The sequence below is a fragment of the Tamandua tetradactyla genome, chromosome 11 (genome assembly GCF_023851605.1).
Source record: "Tamandua tetradactyla isolate mTamTet1 chromosome 11, mTamTet1.pri, whole genome shotgun sequence".
Classification (NCBI taxonomy): domain Eukaryota; kingdom Metazoa; phylum Chordata; class Mammalia; order Pilosa; family Myrmecophagidae; genus Tamandua; species Tamandua tetradactyla.
In genome coordinates, this window is record NC_135337.1 from 11,372,714 (window position 1) to 11,385,930 (window position 13,217).

The window sequence follows — 13,217 nt, forward strand, 5'->3', positions numbered from 1 at the left end:
ATTTACCCGCAGCAATCATTAAACATCTTCACTAACAGCCTATACACCTTTCAAGTTTGCCACGTCATCGCCCTCGCAACCTTCTTCCCTGGGCCCTCCGCCATTGATGACGCACTCATTAGGCTAAAAAGCCTCCTTAAGCACTGACAAATGCCCTGGTTCATTGCCCACATTTGCAGTCACTCCGGCCTTCCTGGGCCGCTTGCGGCCGGCAATGAGGTGGCTGATACAGCAATCTCTGTTTCTGCAATCAATACACTCGATGAAGCCATTAATAAAGCCAAACTACTTCACTCCAAATTTCCCTTTTCAGCCACCTCTCTACACCATCTCTGTGGCCTTCCCAAGGAAACATACAAACACATAACCCGCAGCTGTTCAACCTGCGCACCCTTTGCCCCGCTTGGGCCCCTGCAGCCACAAGGGGTTAATCCCCGCGGTCTCAAGCCCAATGCCAGATGGCAAATGGATGTCACACACATTCCATCCTTTGGGCGTCTTAAATATTTGCATGTAATCATAGACACTTACTCAGGCATGTGCTACGCTGTTTCCCTCCCAGGAAAAACTGCCAAGCACTGCATCAAAGCACTTCGCCAGGGAATCCTCTTTATAGGCGTTCCCTGGAACCTAAAAACAAACAATGGCCCTGCTTACCGCAGTGCCTCTTTTGCAACCTTCCTGTGCCCTGCCCGCACTGCAATAAAGGTTACCACTGGGCCCGAGATTGCCCTTTTTCCACCACCCTTCCCTCAAACGGGAAAGACAATAATAATCGCCCCATAAATGTCTCACTAGTCACAGCTGGTCAGTTCCTATGGGGCTAGCCAAAAAACAAAAACAAATAACCATCCTTCCAGGGCCTAAATGTACCCTGAGAAAAACCCTTCTTTTCTCTTCCAGCACTTCCACAGTTCCTACTAAAACTTCCCAGAATGCAGCCAGCCAACATACAACCGGATCCTCCCTGCAAAAACTCTACATAGCAGAGCGAAAAGAAATTTCGTGGTCACCGCCGCCATCACAGCTGCCTTCATCGCGTCAGTGGCCGCCGCCACCACTGCCGCTGTTGCGCTTACCCACACCTCCACCACCGCCGCTGTCCTCGAAAACATCACCCTAACTGCCGCCCACGCCCTCGGCGACCAAAACGCCATCAACCTCCTACAACACCGTGCCATCTTCCACCTGCAACAGCAACTCAACTTAATGGCTTTAGATATCAAAGTGCTCTACAAATTATCTTCTTCCACATGTGATGAACGCTATCCCTTTTCCCGCCTCTGTGTTACCCCTGTCCTCGTTAATCACTCCCAACCCCGCCTCACTTTGCGTGACTGAATCTTTACGGCTTATAATAAATCTTTTTGGAATCATACCCACCAACTCCAAGCTCACATACTTGCTCTAGAAAAAACAATTATACCTAAAGTTTCTGCCTCCATTCTCTCTGACCTAACAAAAAAGTTCTCTTCTTTCTTCAAACCCTCTAACCTCATCTTCTATGGACTCCTATTACTTGCCTTCATTGTCATTCTTGTTATATTCAAATGCATATATAAACAACTCTCCCATCATAAACAACAAACTAAACTTCTTGCTCTAGCAGCTCTCGAACTTCAAAACCCCTTCGTGGGCATAGGACATCGCCAACAGGCACAGGTATGGTTAGCGAGTGTTGCCCACCCTAAGGACTGATCACCCTTTGGGAGCGTGGCTCATGCACATGCTGGCTCATCTGCATGAGCCCCATGGGCGCCCGCGGGCCTCCTGCACCTGCAGCCGGCCTCGCCTCTCCCCTTTTTCTTTTTTACTCTCTCTTCCTCTCCTATTAAACAAAAGGGAGGAATTGCCGGATGTAATTTCGGCCCCGTTCCTCTAGCTCTCTGCCTAGCAACATATTCAAGCTATTCCATTGGACCTTCCTGCTCTCAGCTCACCCAATCCCTCGCTGCCACCCCTTAGCCTCCTCACCAATCACGCAGCGCGCCTCCCCTGGCCCCCCCTATTTCTGCCACACCACTATATGAAGCTCTATATTTCCTCTAATAAACGTTCTGGTGCGCACGCCTTGCCAGCTCCTCCAGTTCCCGCGAGTCGTTCTCACGCGCCCTCCAAACCTTCGAGCCCCCGGGACCAGTCGGCTACCGAGTTCCCCCGTCTCGCTGCGAGGAAGACCCCAGGCGGGAGCTAGGGAAAGCTCCTGCAATGGGTGTGGTCCACCATGGGGCAAATCCCCTCCATCTGTGGACATGTTAAACCTACAAAACAAGGTATCTGCTTCCAATATACAATGGAGGGTTAGGCACAGTAAGCATTCCCATTCCAGAAAGGAAAAATTGGAAGGGAAACAAGGGTCATGAGTTCCAAACAATACCAGACCCCAGAACATTACAACAGATTTCAAGGTCTGAGAGCCACCTATGATTGATGTTTTGTCCTCTAGGCCTGATGGAGTGGCAGCCCCACAACTTTCAAGCATTTGCACAATGGCTTTACTCTCCCTAAACAGTGGTATGAATACCCCATCACTTCTATGCAATGGGATGGTGGCAAGTCTCTCTGCAAATTAGGGGACACAGGTCCCACCCTCTCCAAGCATTGAAATGGCAGCATGCTCCCTGAATAACAGGGTGCAAAAGTCACTCCACCAAGCAGCAAGATAGTTGGCCTGCCCCCTCCAAACACAGAGATTAACCTGACCCTTTCACACACATGGGTGGGCCCACTGTCTTGAGCTGAAGTGATATCTTCAACCAAATTTCTGCTTTCATGGTTCTGCCCTTGAAATCATTCTTCCTTCAATTCATCCTTCCTCTGTCCCTTTAAGTCCAGGGTGGCATTGTTATGCTTTATACACATTTCACAAAACCTTGTTGGCTGTATATGGAGTTCATAGGGATCCAAACCATCAGTCAGTAGAACTTCCCACAGATACCTCCTGCACAACTGCATTGTCAATCTTGACTTCTACTGAAATACCTCATTGAATCCATGTTCAGTTAAGTCCTCACATGGATCCCTATTTTTTGGGGACTCACTTTCCAGAAGCTCAGAGAGTCTCTGATAGAATTGCTTCTGACTCTAGTCTCAGAGCACTATATCTGGATAGGCTCAGAATTTTTCAAAGCATCAAATTTTGGGTTCTTTATGCTTAAGAGTTCATTGCTCAGCTTATCACGGTCCTCTTGCATTTTACTATAAGCTGTAAGAAGAATCCAGAATGAACTTTCCACACTTAACTTGCAAATCTCCTTAGCTAAATATCTAAGCTCATCACTTTCAAGTTCTGCCTTCAATCTAGCATCAGAATTCAATTTTGCCAAGTTCTTTGATGCTTTAAAAAAGGATCACTTTCCCTTCAGTTTCCAATAACACATTCATCATCTCCTTCTAATCTTTCATCAGAAGTTCTTTCAGCATCCATATTTCTACCAAAAGTCTCTTCAAAGCAATCTAGGCTTTTTCTATTATGTACCTCACAATTCTTCCAGCCTCTGTGTATTACTGAGTTCCAAGGATCTTTCCAAACTTTTTGTTATTTATAATAGTAGCATCCCACTCTCCTGGTGTAAAAAAAAAGTTTCAGTGTCCTAGATCCCAAGACAAGTACCATGCAATGCGTTGGCTAAAATAATGGAAATTTATTGGCTCATAGTTTTGAGGCTAGGATAAGTTCAAAATTAAAGTATCATCAAGGCAATGCTTTCTGTCAGAAGAATGTGGTGTCTGAGGCTGGCTGCTGGAAATCCTTGGTGCTTGGCTTTTCTATCATATGGCAATGCATATGTTGGCCTCTCCTGGATTCTTCTTTCTTCTGCAGTTCCATCGACTTTCAGCTTCTGGATGTTCCTTCTGGCTTCCCTCTCTGTGATCTTCCCTTTGAGGGATCTATACTTGATCCTACAAATAATAGGATTAAGACCTATCCTGATTCAGGTGGGCCACACCTCAACTGAATTAACCTCATCAAAAGGTCCTATTCAGAATTAACTCACACCCACAGGAATGGATTAAGTTTAAGAATATGTTTTTCTGGGCTATGTAGCCCCAAGCCATCACACTATTACCAGGTCAAAGAGGATAGTTATGATTTGTATTACATTTAGGTCTACAATTCATTTTTAGTTTATGTTTTTATATTATACAAGGTACTTGTCCATGTTCAATTTGTTTTTTTACTATGGCTATTCAATTGTTCCAGAACCATTTGTTAAAAAGCCTATGCTTTCATCATTGAATTGCCTCTATGCTTTTGACAAAAATTAGTTTTCCTTACATGTGAAGGTTTATTTCTGGACTCTCTATTCTATTCCATGGATGTATTTGCCTGTCTTTGTGCCAATACCATCCAATTTTGCTTATTGTAGCTTTATGATATATCTTGAACTCAGTAAGTTTCCTTCTGATTTTTAACTCTTTATGAGTGCTTTGCTTATTATACATCTTTTACATTTCCATAAGAATTTTAGAATGAGCCTGTAAATTTTTATGAAAAAAACTGTTGCATATGTGATTGGGATTGCAGTGAAGCTACTGTTCAATGTGGGTAGAATCAAAATTTTAAGCAATGTAGTATTTAATCTTATTCTTGATCTTAACTTTCACCATTTAATTTGATGATAACTATAGATTCTTTTTCCTTTTGTCCAGCAGACCTAAGAAGTTCCCTTCTAGTATTGCCTTTCTGAGTGTTTCAAGATTATGTTATATTTTATCAAATTATCTCTACGCTTCTGTTGAAATGATTATCTTTTAAATTTTTTAGTTTACTAATATAGTGAAATACATCGATTTTCAAATGTGAAACCAAATCTTTATTCTTGGAATAAATCCCACCTTGTCACAATGCATTATTCTTTTAGTATATTGTTGGATTTGATTTGTTAAAATTTTGAATATTTTCAAAATATATATTTATGAGGGATATGGACATGTAGTTTTCTTTTATTGAAATGTCTTTGTTTTTGTTATCATGGTAATCCTGGTCTCAGAATGAGTTGGTAAGTATTCTTTCCTCTTTAATTTTCTGTAAGAGTTTGAGTAAAGTTGGCATTATTTTTTTCTTACATGCTTGTTAGAATTTACCATTGAAGCATTTGACACTGGAATTTTTTTAAGCAGGAAAGTTTATGCCTTTAATCAGTATAAGGCCTTCTATTCTTTTCTTGAGTGATCTTTGGTAATTTGTCCATTTTTTCTAAGTTTTGACATTTGTTGGCTTAAAGTTGTTCATAAAATTCCCTTATTATCATTTTAATAGCTGTATAATCTGCTGTGATGTTACTGTTCTCATTCCTGATATTGGTTATATTTGTCTTCTCTCTTTTTTCCTTATCAATCTGGCTAGAGGTTTATTCAGTTTTACTGATCTTATCTAAAAACCATATTTGGATTCATTCATTTTATCTATTCTTTTTCTGATTTCTATTAAATTTATTTGATCATTATTATTCCTCTCTTTGCCTTACTTTTGTTTTCACATGCTCTTGTTTTACTTATTTCACAAGATAGAAGCTGAAATACTTGATTTGAGATATTTCTTCTTTCCTAATATAGACATTTGTTACTATAAATTTCCTGTAAGTATAACATTGCAACATCCCACAAATTCTAGTATTCTGTTTTAGTTTTTATTAGTCCAAAATATTCTAATTTTTTTTTACTTTAATTGTTTTGATCCATGTATTATTTTAAATTGTGTTATGTTTCCAGATACTTAGGGGATTTTCCAATTATCTTTGTTATCGATTTCTATTTCACTTCCATTGAAGTCAGAAATCATACTTTATATGTATTTAATACTTTTAAATTCATAAAAATTTGTTTTATACCTGAGAATATGACCTACCTTCAAAAATGCTCTATATGCACTTAAAGAAGAATGTATATTCTGCTGTTAAGTAGGTGACTTGCTCTATAAATGTCAATCAGGTCAATTTGTTTGATAGTGTCATATCTAAAATATCCTTATTTCCTGCCTGCCTGTTCTAAAAATCATTGCAAAGAATACTGAAAATTCCAACTATAACTGCAGAATTTTCTATTTCTCCTTACAGTTCTATTGGGTTTTGCTCTGTTTTGAAACTCTGTTATTATGTGCATAAACAATTAGGACTGTTATATCATATTGATCAATTTGTGCCTTTAGCATTATGAAATGGCCCTCTTTATTTCTGGTTATATGGGTTCCCAGATTCCCTAAATTTTCTTCTGAAACCTACTTTGTCTAATGTTAATATAGTCTCTTTCACTTTTTAAAACTTGTGCTATTACACCATATATTTTCCCAAACTTTGCTTTAAACCTATTTGAGACTTTATATTTAAAGAGTGTTTTCAATAGGCAGCATATAGGTGGATTTTTATTTTTATCCAAATTGAAAATCTCTACCTTTAATTGGAGTCTGCTGGCCATTTATATTTAATACGATATTGCTATAATTTGATTTGAGTCCATTGTATTATTTGTCTTCTAATTGTCCTATCTGTCCTTTGTTCCCTTTTTCCTCTTTCTACTTTTTAACTTTTTTATTATTTCATTTTGTCTGATTTATTGGCTTATTAGGCACAATTCTCTGATATTTTATTGCTTACTTTAAGATTTAGCATATATATCCTTAACTTATCACAGTCTACTATAAAATCATTTCAATATAATTATTCCATTTTCAATTTCTCCTCTCCTGGCCTTTATGCTATTGTTGTCATGTATTTTACTTTTACAAATCTTATAAATACCACAATACATTATTATTATTTTTGTTTAAGCCATCTTTAAAAGAGTTTTAAAAAGTAGAAAATGTATATTTAGCCACATCATTACCATTTCTGCTGCACTTTATTCCTGCATAGATCTGGATTTCTATTTGCTAACATTTTCCTTCTGCCTGAAGGATGCCTTTACTATTTCTTACTCTGGGAATCTGCTGTTCATGAATTATTTCATCCTTTGTATGCTTCAAAATATCTCTTTACTTTGTCTTCATTCTTAAAAGGGAGTACAGGTCTAGGTAGTTTTTTCCCTTCAATTTATTAAAGATGTTACTTGACCCTCTTCTTGCTTATAGTGTTTCTGAAGAGAAATACATTTTCATCTTTACCTTTATTCCTTTGTACATAACATGACTTTGTTCTCTGGCTGCTTTCAGGCTTTTCTTTATTTCATTAGTTTTAAGCAATTTAATTATGATGTGCTCTGGTATATTTTTCTTCATCTTTCTTGTGCTTGGGATTCATTGAAATTCTTGAATTGTGAGCTTAAAAATTTAATTAAGTTTAAAAATTTTGGGTCTGTATTCTTAAAGTCTTTTTTTCTGTCCCTTCCTTCTACTTTGGGGACTCCAATCACATATATACTGAACCCTTCAAGTTGCCCAACAGCTCACCAATGCTCTTTTAATGCTATTATTCTCTTTTTATCTATGTTTCCTTTGGGTAGTCTTTACTGCTAAGCTTTAAAGTTTACATACCTTTTCATATGTGATATCTAATCAGTTAATCCAATCCAGTGTATTTTTTCCATTTCAGTTCTGTAGTTTTCTGCCCCAGAAAATTGACTTAGGTCCTCTTTATATCTTTCATGACTCAACTTTAAGTTTTTGTGTTTTTCTTGGAATTGTGTTGTTTCTGCTTCTCTTCAAAGTTCTTTTTCAATCTGAGCAATTGTAGGTTTACAGAAAAAGCATGCAGAAAGTACAGGATTCTCATATTTAACCCCCCTCACACATACAGTTTTCTTATTATTAATATTTTTGCATTGGTGTGGTACCTTTGTTACAATTGATAAAACATTTATGTTATGATTATATTATTAACCATACTTTTTGTATTGTACAGTTCAGTTCTATGGGTTTTTTTCTTCATTTTTATTCTGATAACATGTACAAAAATTTCCCATTTGAAGGACTTTAAAATATACAATTTAGTGGTGTTAATTACATTCACAATGTTGTACTATGATCACCATCATTCATTTCCAAAATTTTTCCATCACTGTACCAATTATTTGAACCAAATTGAACGAACTATCTACTTAAATTTTTTAATTTATGGTGTACAGTTATAGTATTCATACTAAAATCCTTTGCTGCTAATTCTAGAATCTGCATCTGTTCTAATAGTTTTGATTGATTGTTTTTTATGAGTTATATTTCCTGATTTTTTGCATGCCTGGCAATCTTCGATTGGATTATAAATATGAGTATCACATTTTGGATAGTTTTGTATTGCTATACAATTTATTTTTGTACTGGGATGCAGTTATTTAACTTGGAAACAATTTGATACTTTCAGATATTTTATTATGATTTATTAAGTATGATTATAATATACCAGTGATCTATTCTATGCTCATGAAATACGAGTTTTTCAGTCCAACTGCTATTTCCAGCTCAGTGTGAGTGCTAGACACTGTTCCTCTTTACCTTCTGCATGTTTATTTCCCCAGCTTTGGTTAGTCTCTTCACATATATCTGAATGGTAGGTTGAATTATGTAGTCAAGAAAAAACATAATCTTAATCCAAATTTCTGTGTGTATGGACAATTGTAAATAGGATCTCTTAAAGACTTTTTTTTTGTTATTAAGGTGTGGCCCAACTGAATGAAAGTGAATTTTAATCCAGACTAATGGAGACTTTATAAAAAGAACCAAGAAGTCACCAGAGCTAGGAGAAAGGATAGGACATCACCATGTCATGGGATGCAGGGACTCAAGCCAAGAAACCCCAAAGGTTGCTGGCAAGCCAGTACAAGAATGCCCCAGTTTTCTGGAAGAAAGCATGGCCTCACTGACACTTTGACTTAGGATTTCTAACTTCTGAATCTTTGGCCAATAAATTTCCATCATTTAAGGGAATTCATTGTGTGGTATTTTCTCATGGCATTTTATTGAGATATATTCACACATCAAACAAACCAGATAAAGTGTTCAATCACTGGCTCACATTGTGTGGTAATTTTTTAAAAAACTTTTTATTACATAATATAGCATATATACAAAGCAGAGAAAAAAAATTTTTCAAAGCACCCTTCAACAAGTAAGAGATCCCAGAAGTTTGTCACGGACTACCATTCCATCATCTCAGATTTTCCTTCTAACTGCTCCAGAACACTGGGGGCTAGAAGGAATATATATATATATATTCCTTCACAAAAAGAAAAAAAAGTCAATTTTGATCATTAAATATATATGTATGTGTGCATATATTTAATGATCAAAATTGATTTTTTTTCTTTTTGTGAAAAATAACATATATGCAAAAAAGCAATAAATTTCAAAGCACATCACAACAATTAGTTGTAGATCAGATTTCAGAGTTTGGTATAGGTTACAATTCTACAATTTTAGCTACTCTAAAATACTGCTCGAAGATATTGGAGACTAAAAGAAATATCAGTATAATGATTCAGCAATCATAGTCATTTGTTAAACTCTACCTTCTCTGTATAATTCCATCATTGCCTTTGAGCTTTCTCTCACTCTTTAGGGGTATTTGGGCTATGCCTAACTAACTTTTTCATGTTGGAAGGGGCTTTCAATAATATGGGGTAGAGGGATGGAACTAGCTGATGTTCTGGAGAAGCTAGCTCCTCTGCCTTTCAGGACTTATCTGGTCCAGGGATCCATCTGGAGGTTGTAGGTTTCTGGAAAGTTACCCTAACTCATGGAACCTTTGTAGAATCTTATATATTGCCCTAGATGTTCTTTAGAATTGGCAGGAATGGTTTTGGTTGGGGTTTTGCAAGTTATGGTAGGTAGCAATGTCTAACTGAAGCTTATGTAGGAATTTCCCCTTTTGGTTAGGATGGAATTGTTGATCCCATGGTGGCAGGGCCAGACTCATTCCTGGGAGTAATCTCCATTGCCACCAGGGAGACTTTCACCCTTGGATGTCATGTCCAATGTAGTGGGGAGGGCAATGACTTCACTTGCAGAGTTGGGCTTAGAGAAAATGAGGCCACATCTCAGCAATAAAAGAGGTCCTCCAGAAGTAGCTCTTAGGCATACCTATAGGTAGGCTAAGCTTCTCTGCTACATGCATAAGCATCACAAGAGCAGGTGTCAAGATCAAGGGCTCGGCCTACTGATTTGGGTGTCTCTGATGTTTGTGTAAGGTATTTTTTAAAGCAGCTCAGGCAAACTAAAATAATGTGCTTATCAGTAATCTGCTGAATACTCAACAGGGACACTCTGGAGATATCTGGGGTTATCCTCTGCATCTCTTTCTTGTCTAATAGTCTGTCTTATGAACTCTAGTGTCTTTGTCTTCCTGGACTCTCAGATCCATCTCCTCAGTGCAGTCTTCAAAGTTCTGCATCAGTTTGCTCTCCCTGTGCTGTGGCCTGGAAACCTTCTCAAGGCAGTAAGCTAAGGGCACACTGGACATCTCACCACATTTGTTTCTCATCTTTCAGGGATTATTGCCCTTCACTGCCTGATTCTAGTGTCTTGAACATTTTTCATGATTTTTTGTTGTTCTTTCTGTTGCTTCATGTGGGAATGTAAATATGGTTCCTCTACCTTGGCCAGAAGTGACTTTACAAAAATATTTGATTTTATTTGCATACAGTTTTGATATAATGTGACATATATGTTCCTAAAAATAACCACACTAGGAAAGTATATGCGATAAAAATTCCAGGGCTCAAGGAAAATGGAGTTAGGAGCATAACACTATGAAACTCTATCCTTGACACATAATAATAATAGAAACAATAAAACAGGACAATATTTTTATACATGTTAGATGTCTAATAAATGCATAAATACTAAAATAAATATGACACACTGCCTTGAAAAAGACGTTTTGTTTGTTGGCAGAAGTGTATACCTATACACCCAAAAGACAGTATACCTCTCACCCCAACCATCTTGCATGTATGAGAAAGAGAACAAAATAGAGATGGAGAAAAGGAGAAAGAAATGGAAGATGAGGTTAGGAAAATAGATATCATGAAAGAAAATACAAATAGGCTTAGAAGAGGGGAATGTTAGAGAGGGTGCACAGGGTGTGTCTCCAGGGTGGCCATCTGAAGGGCTCCAGCTTGTGAATAATTGTTTTCTTTAAAAGCAGTTTTATTGAGATATATTCACATGCCATACAATCTATCCAAAGGGAACAATCAATGGCTTTTAGTATAATTACAGGACTGTGCTTTTGTCACCACAATAAATTTTAAAAACATTTTCATTATTCCAAAAGATAAACCCCATGGTCCTTAGCAATCACCACTCAAGCTCTCTATCCTTCCATAGGCCTGCATAATTACTAACCTAATTGGTCTCTATAGGTCTATTTATATTTACATTTTATTTAAGTGGGACCACACAGCATGCAGTACTTTGTGTCTCCTTTCTTTCACTTAACATAAAAGCTTTTTAAATTATTATTTTGTAGAAAAGTTGTAGGTTTCCATGAAAGTCATGTAAAGAATACAGCATGTCCATATACTCACCTGCTATTATTGACATTTTGCATTGGTGTGACACCTCCCTGTACTGTTGACACTTTGCATTGGTGTGGTACCTGTGTAATAATTGGTGGAAGAATATTAAAATATTATTGTTAACTATTCTCTATAGTTCATATTAAGTGTATTTTTCCATATAACATCCTATTATCAACACCTTGTAATAGTGATGTACATTTTTTATAATTCATAAAAGAACATTCTGATATTTGTACTATTAACCACAGCCAGCACCCACACTGTTTTATACAGTCCCATGTTTTATCCACTAACTTTTCTTCTAGTAACATACATGACTCAAAACTTCCCCTTTCAACCAAATTCAAACACTTAATTCAGCACTTTTAGTCACACTTATAATAATATGCAACCATCAACTATATCAGTTTCCAAACATTACAATCAACTTAGTTAGATATTCTTCATAAATTAATCATCAACTTCCCACTCTTTACCCTCATTCTATCTCCTGCTAACCTATATTCTAATTTCTAAATCTATGAGTTTGCTTATTATAATTAGTTCATATCAGTGAGATCACACAATATTTGTCCTCTTGTGTCTGGCTTATTTCAACATATTCTCAAGGTTCATCCATGGTGTCACATGCATCAGGACATCATTCCTTCATACAGCTGAATGATATTCCTTCTTATGTCATACACATTCTGTTTATACATTCATTGGTTAAGGAGCATTTGGTTTGTTTCCATCTTTTGGCAATTGTGAATAAGGCCACGATGAACATCGACAGGCAATGATCTGTATATGTCCCTGCTTTCAATTCTTCTGGGTATATACCCAGTAGTGGGATTGCTGGATCATTTGGCAATTCTATACTTAGTTTCCTGAGGAAATGCCAAACTGTCTTTCACAATAGCTATACCGCCCCTTATGTTCCTACCAGCAGTGGGTGACTGTTTCAATTTCTTCATATCTTATCAAACACTTTTAGTTTTCTTCTGTTTTAATAGCAACCATTCCAGTAGGCATGGAATGTTATCTCACTGAGGTTTTGATTTGCATTTCCCAAATAGCTAGTGATGTTGAGCACATTTTCATATGTTTCTTACCCATTTATAGTTCCTTTTTGGAAAAGTATCTATTCAAGTCTTTCGCCTTTTATTGAAATTGGGTTTATTGTTGAGTTTAATATGTCTTATATATTCTGGATATTAATCCTTATCAGACATACAGTTTCTAAATATTTTATCTCTTTGGCTAGGCTGCCTTTACATTTTCTGAATACTTGGAAGCACAAAACTATTTAATTTTAAGATCCCAATTTATATATATTTTTAGTTCATTGCTTGTGCTTTGGGTGTAAAGTCTAAGAAACCATTCTCTACTACAAGATCTTGAAGATGCTTAACTATATTTGCGTCTATGATTTTTATGATCTTGGTTCTTATAGTTAGATCTTTGATCCATTTTGACTTAATTTTGTGTCAAGTGTGAGATAGGGGTCCGGTTTCATTATTATGTATATGGATATCCAGCTCTCCCAGGACCATTATTGAAGAGACTAATCTGCCATAGTTGAGTGATTTCCTTGTCAAAAATAAACTGAGGAGGAGAAGGGCGGGCCGACATGGTGGCTTAGCAATGTGCGCGTTTTAGTTTGTCCTCCGGAACAACTACTAAATAACCAGAAACAGTACAGAACAGCTCCCGGAGCCACGATAGTAACCGGACACACAGCATACCCCAATCTGGACCAGCTGGACTGGCTTTGAATCTCGAGA

General features: G+C 37.1%; 1 long non-coding RNA gene across 1 annotated transcript in view; it reads right to left on the reverse strand.

Moving 5' to 3' along the window:
* LOC143649878 (uncharacterized) overlaps positions 1-13,217 on the reverse strand; it is a 108,010-nt gene that overhangs the window by 23,267 nt on the left and 71,526 nt on the right. Inside the window, exon 2 of the long non-coding RNA XR_013159219.1 lies at positions 11,458-11,528. This is a non-coding gene — a long non-coding RNA (uncharacterized LOC143649878). The remainder of the gene's footprint in view (positions 1-11,457; positions 11,529-13,217) is intronic.